Here is a 6,645-nt window from a genome sequence, read left to right on the forward strand (position 1 = left end):
TTAATACTAAACATTAATACTAAAATACATAATTTAAAAATATAATAAATAAATAAATTGATTGAATTAAATATTTTAATAATTAATTTTTTTTCATGTATTTAAATTACATTTTTTCTCAAAAATGTTAATAATTTAATTTATAATTGAATGTAATTTTAAGCATTAAAAACGTAAATACTGGTCTTTGCTTACTGTTTAAGACCCTATAGTTTATGGGATGTAGAAAAAGAACCATGCAGAGTGACAGCATCTTCATACAGGTGGTGATGTTGCTGTCTCTTTAAGAATTTGGCTTGTTGAGACGTTATAGTAGTGTTTGTTACTGAGGCGGTCGGTAGTGTATGCTGGCTGTTTACACAGAACTTCGCACGCTTTTCAAAGAAAAGTCTATTTTGGAGTCCACACTTTTCAGGTAAGAATGTATTAAAGATATATTTTCAGTCTCATTTTTACATGTGAAGCCGTGTTCTGTTGATTTTGTCTGACTCTCGGGTCTCGGCTTTCCCCCGCTTTAAGTGCTCCGGGCAGGCCTGCAGGATGGAGTTTGCTAAGATGTCTGCAGCTTATTAAAGAAGTTAATACAATGTGATATCGAAGTCACCGAGGGACATAACGTTATAGACGGTAAGTACTATATGCTGTTCTCGGTGTAAAAGTTCCCTTTATTGCCTACGTTACATATTCGCGCCTTATATCTTACGTTACGTTACTGCTTTATTAATAAGTGTTGCCACGGCGGAATATAATCGCAACCCAGATAGCAAAATACACTCGGGCCAGTTGCGGCGGCAGAAGCGAGCCGACGCTGCCGTATCCGTGCACCGGAATCGGGCCGTGAGCAATGTGCGGTGTGGCCCGGAGCTCGCGCGACTAAAGTCTTCATATACCTTGATATAAAACCTTTTGTTATTAATACTGGAAATTTGTAATTATCGATAATATTTTATATTTTGAGGCCATTTTCTAGCCACGGTTGACCGCTGAAATGTAATTTTAGACGTTTATATAAGTTACACCGCCATTTTGTGAAGAAAAATCACAATTTTGTCACCGACAAAGCGACTGATTATGTAAACGTGGCTAGTTACAAACGTGGCGTAAGTTACATATCTTCGTTTCAGTGTCTTAAGTTACATTAATGTTGAGGAGTGTCCACAAACTCTCATGTCCAGAACTGTTGGTGCTTTACTATCGTTTAACGTTATACTTATGTTAATGTAGAATTATTAACATACCATGTTGTATAAATCGACCTTTTAAGTTATACTTTGTTCTTTAATGTAATAATTTGTCTCATCTGTTCTGAAACTGGTACCTTGAGCTATTTTACCTATTTTATTAATATCTCAAAATAAGTAAATAGTTATTGCTTTATCTTATTGCTTTCCAGAAGTTTTTGAAGTTTCCAATTGTCTTTCTGGACAAGATTGAACAACAGAATGCAGCCTAACAGCATCAGACCAATGAAGGCATGTCATATGAAAGCATGGCTCAGTTACAGGATGCAAGTATATCTCATTATCTATACCATGGTTTTAATGGCTTACATACTATTTTAAATTTGTAGGTTTTTACTTACAAACAACAATAAATGTACACCCACGTGTTTAAAATTATTTTCTAGGTTTTCATCGAAAGATGAGAGATCAACTGAAGAATGCTATGGACCTGACTCTAAGGTACTCTTTCTAAACTTTCTCCACTTGATTAATATTATTAAATTCTAGCTTTGTATGGATTCCTTTATATTTGTTTGTATGCCACATCTTATGTTCCAGGAATTGATTTTACAGCAGCACTTCTCATGTTGCCAGCCTTGTTAAGCGAGACACTTCAAAATTTTGTTGTGCTCAGGTGCGTATGTTGTTTTCTGTTTAGTATATGCTGTGATAAATGCATTTTATAATTCTTGATATTCTTCATATTAGGATGACGCAGTGGGTAGTGCTGTCATCTTACAGCAAGAAGGTCGCTGGTTCGAGCCTCGGCTGGGTCAGTTGGCATTTGTGTGAGGAGTTTGCATGTTCTTCCAGTGTTCGTGAAGGTTTCCTCCAAGTGCTCCGGTTTCCCCACAAGTCCAAAGACATGCACTATAGCTGAATTTGGTAAGCTTATTTGTCTGTAGTGTATAAATGTGTGTGTGAATAAGTGTGTCTGGATGTTTCGTAATACTGGGTTGCAGCTAGAAGGGCATCTGCTGCATAAAACATATGCTGGATAAGTTGGTGGTTCATTCCACTGTGGCGACCCCAGATTAATAAAGGGACAAAGCCGAAAAGAAATTGAATGAATGAATGAAATTTATATTAGTCTTTTAATCTGGGATACTTTTTTTTTTTTAATCAGTGAATATTAATTATTTTACTTTCTATGCATGTTGATTTTCTCTTCATCAGTGATAGAGTGACTGATATTAATGTCATTATTGCTTTGTCATTTACAGTGAATCATCTTCACCACATCCAACAGTTCAAGTACAGGAGGAGGCCACCGACTGGACAACTGTGTTAACAGACGAGTCACGGCAGTCTTCAGAGTTGATGGGATTGCGATTGGCCGGGCTAATGATGTGGACGAATATACATTTTTGACATATCCATCTTATTAGAAGAACACATTGATGTTTCTACAGTGGGATGTTTTGAATGAACGGTGGACGGTGACAAGCCTGGATCTACTCCAGTTACCAAAGTGATCAACCTTGTTTTTTGTTTCTCTACATGCTCTGGGGATAATCACAATCATCAAGTTAATCCAGCACACTGCTCTCATTCATGCATAAAGCAAATTTTTAAATAACTTGTGGTCCTAATGACTATCAAAGAACATTTTCTAGATATGAGTGCTTGACATGTCATGTTTACCAAAAGCATAAACACATATTGTGTTACAACAAATTACAACTCCACTTGAGGATGATGAGGAGTAATCTACTGATGTTGAGGAAGAGGCTACTGATGTATTTGGTTTTCTGCACTGTTGAAGCAATTTATAGAGAAAGTTTGCCTTCATTCTGAAATTGAGAGAAAATGTTGATGACAAATTATTTATTATGATTGAGTATTCTGACTAAAGACAAATACTTTGGACTTTATAAAGTGCAGTACTTGATGTAGCCTGTGTAATGTGTTTATAAATCTTAAACAGTATTCTTGTGGTCTTTGTATTTAGTGTAGATTATTTAGTTTTTATTCTTATCTAAATTGTTCTTTTTACTGTTTTACTTGTCTGCTTTATACTTGCTGTGTAATTTTATTTCTTAACACATTCAGTTGTGAGTTGTAATGAAATATTTCTACATTAATAAATAAAAATGGTCATCTGTGAACCAAAATGTTTTATTTATTTATTTGTGCATGCAGTCACCAAAGGATCAAAATGCCTGGGTCAGTACCCTGAAAATACTATATAATATAAAAAGGTACATTTTTGTACCTTCAGTGTCTAGGGTACAAAATTGTCCCTTAAAGGGTACAAATGTAGAAGGTACAATTTTGTACCTTTAAATAGAGGTACAAATTTGTACCCTTAAGGGTACCACCCCAGTGACGGGCCATTTGTACCCTAAAAGGTACAATTTTGTACCTTTTTTTCTGAGAGTGTAGGACACATTCATTCCTTCATTTTCCTTCGGCTTAGTTCCTTATTTAAAAGGGGTCGCCACAGCAGAATGAACCGCCAACTATTCCAGCATATGTTTTACACAGCCGATGCCCTTCCAGCTGCAAGACAGTACTGGGAAACACCAGAACTAAATGGCCAGTTTAGTTGATCAGTTCCACTATAGTGCATGTGTTTGGACTGTGGGGGAAAGAGGAGCACCCGGAGGAAACCCACACCAACACGGAGAGAACATGCAAAGGCCGCTCTCGGGAGACCATCTGTCCCAAGCAACGATTTACAAAAGCCGTGCAGAAATATTTAAAAAAGCAAAAGCCCTCGTATGATTTTGATCGCATTCTCGCCCCGTCGTGAACTCATTCGCTTTTATTTTTTGGATTCTGTTTTTTATCTTACCTGATTTGTCCCTGCTGAAAAATCCAGCTTAAACCAGCCTAGGCTGGTTGGCTGGTTTTAGCTGGTTGACTAGGCTGGTTTTAGAGGGGTTTTGGCCATTTCCAGGCTGGTTTCCAGCCATTTCCAGCCTGGTCTGATGGTCTGTCTGGACAACAGTATTAGTTCAAAGAGGATAAAAGCAGGTAGAATAGATTAAAAACATCAGCTGCCGACCGGAAGTTCTCCGCATTCTCTTGCGCAAACACGCAAAGCATCATGGGTAATTTTGTGTTCCAAGAAAAAAGGTCTATAAATAAAACAGAAACAAATAAGGATTTTTTTGTGCGGCCCAGTACCAGTTGGTCTATAGACCAGTGCATCAAGTGAATTGATTTTTAGCAGCTGATGACGCGATGCACTAAAGTCAACAATCTATGCACAGCGCTTTGATTATAGGCTTTAGAGAACAGCCAATGCTGATCACAATGGTGTTATCGCAAGCATCAAATTATTAAAATTTTATACATTTTTTCTTTCATTACTTAGTGATTCCTTCACGTACCACAAGAAGTAAGCCCGCGCACCACTAGCGATACACGTACCATAGTTTGAGAACCACTGTTCTATAGGGCGCAATGGCTCTTTAGGTCGTACTTACACTAGGGACAGTTGCCTCGAACTGGGCCAAAGCACGCTTGTCCCCCCTCCCGTCTCCCCCGATGGCCCGCGCTCACACTACAATCGGGCCTCGGCACGCTTACGTCATCGCTGCTGCTCTGTTCAGTGAGAAGCACTCTCTCACTCAGTGGAGATTTCTCTAGTTATATTGTGTCAGTGGTTTGACATGCGGTCAGATATTTCCCCAAACAGTCCTTAGGCATGCGGGGACACGCAGTCAGATATTTCACCGAACAGATCCACCACTTTTGGCGCTCATAAACAATCATAAAGCTCTCGTGCTGCAGGAATACGGAGGTCTGCTGAAGGTGCAGCTGTCCTGCAGTGAGGAGTTCTCGTCTTTAATAAACTACGCCAGTTTCCGTTCACTGAACAGTAAGAATGATTAATAATAATAAACAGTCCCCTTAAAAGTCACGTCTCACTTTTAGTTTCGGGCTTTGGCGTGTTTTGCACTCACACACAAGCGTACCCTGCCAAAGCCCAAGTGAACCGCGCTCAGGCACACCTCTTCCAACCGGGCCAGGGCCGGCCAAGTGAACCGTGCTTGAGCCCGATTCAGCGCACTCACACTTCTCAAACGATCCGGGAAACGGGCCTGGACACGGTACGGATGGCATAGTGTGAGTACGCCCTAAATGTTTATTGCCACCCTTAAGAGAAAGATTAAAATACTGGAGAAACGAGGGAAAATACCTTTACAGGATGATAGCGGGATGGAACTGTAACATATGGGAGAATCCCGGGGAAAACAGGAGGGTTGGCAGGTATGCAGGTGTTGTGGGTAGTTGCTAAGGTGCTGCTATGCAGTTGCTAACATTTCTGAGCAATCGTTATAGAAATGAAAGTGTCTTCTGTCTTGATTTGTCGGGCATTGCAAGGCACTTTGAGCTATTCAGAGCTGTTGCTATGAAGTAAGATGTTTTGTTCTGGTTGCCAGGTAGCTGGAGAGACGCAGACAGACAGATCAGCCATTGGCAGGTGTGTTACAGCGTGAGTTTTGGACTCAGAACACACACACACACACACACACAGACACACACACACACACACACACACACAGACGCACACAGTTTGGCAACACCTGTGACCAGCTGACCTCAGGGTCCCACCAGGTCACAGAGGCCCCAGGGTTGTGTGTGTGTGTGTGTGTGTGTGTGTCCACCCCACCACACACGATCAGAGGACACATCCACACACACACACAGCCTGGTGCCCAGATGGGTTACTGTACGCCACTCATACACACACACACACACACACACACACACACACACACACACACACACACACACACACACACACACACACACACAGAGGACATCAAAACACACAAGTCAACCACATTCTTCTGCTTTCAAGTCCACCGGCAGAGACTCAGATGGGCTTTGGGAGCAGGAGGTGGAGGATTGTGTGTGTGTGTGTGTGTGTTATTACTGGCAACCTTGTGTTTATGTGTCACTCCCACAATCAGTGTTGGGTAAGTTACTTCACAAATGTAATTAATCACTAATTAATCATGACCATTGTATAAACCACGTCTGTAATTACCCTGTCTCAAAAGTAAAATTCACATCAATATATATAAAGTACATCAGACTTAGTGAGTGTGTGTGTGTGTGTGTGTGTGTGTGTGTGTGTGTTTTAGGCAGGTGGTTGATCTGACATCTTCTGAAATAAGTGCTCTTGTAAGTTCAGATGTCCACCTGCATAAAACACACACAGACACACACACTTTGGAATGTAAGCAAGTGTGCTACATTTGGAGAGAGAGAGAGAGAGAGAGAGAGAGTGTGTGTGTGTGTGTGTGTGTGTGTGTGTGTGTGTGTGTGTGTGTGTGTGTGTGTGTGTGTGTGTGTGTGTGTGTGTGTGATTAGTGTTTGTGTGTGTTTATGTCTGGATTTAGGCGGGTTTCTATGGTCATTTGCTGTGACCTTTCACACTGCCAGAAAACAGACCTTCTACAGA

The 6,645-nt window shown here is 40.5% G+C and overlaps 1 long non-coding RNA gene across 3 annotated transcripts; it reads left to right on the forward strand.

Moving 5' to 3' along the window:
• Positions 1-314: 314 nt before the first annotated feature.
• Positions 315-3,334, forward strand: LOC137489708 (uncharacterized). Of its 3 annotated transcripts, none has more exons than XR_012397056.1 (7): positions 315-415; positions 520-627; positions 1,394-1,511; positions 1,628-1,682; positions 1,782-1,857; positions 1,932-2,108; positions 2,447-3,334. It is a non-coding gene; the product is annotated as an uncharacterized lncRNA (long non-coding RNA). The 3 variants fall into 3 exon arrangements; XR_012397055.1 differs by having other exon boundaries at positions 1,394-1,507; XR_011009088.2 differs by lacking the exons at positions 315-415; positions 520-627; positions 1,394-1,511 and having other exon boundaries at positions 1,597-1,682.
• Positions 3,335-6,645: the final 3,311 nt, after the last annotated feature.

This window comes from Danio rerio, chromosome 21 (assembly GCF_049306965.1).
Source record: "Danio rerio strain Tuebingen ecotype United States chromosome 21, GRCz12tu, whole genome shotgun sequence".
Classification (NCBI taxonomy): Eukaryota; Metazoa; Chordata; class Actinopteri; order Cypriniformes; family Danionidae; genus Danio; species Danio rerio.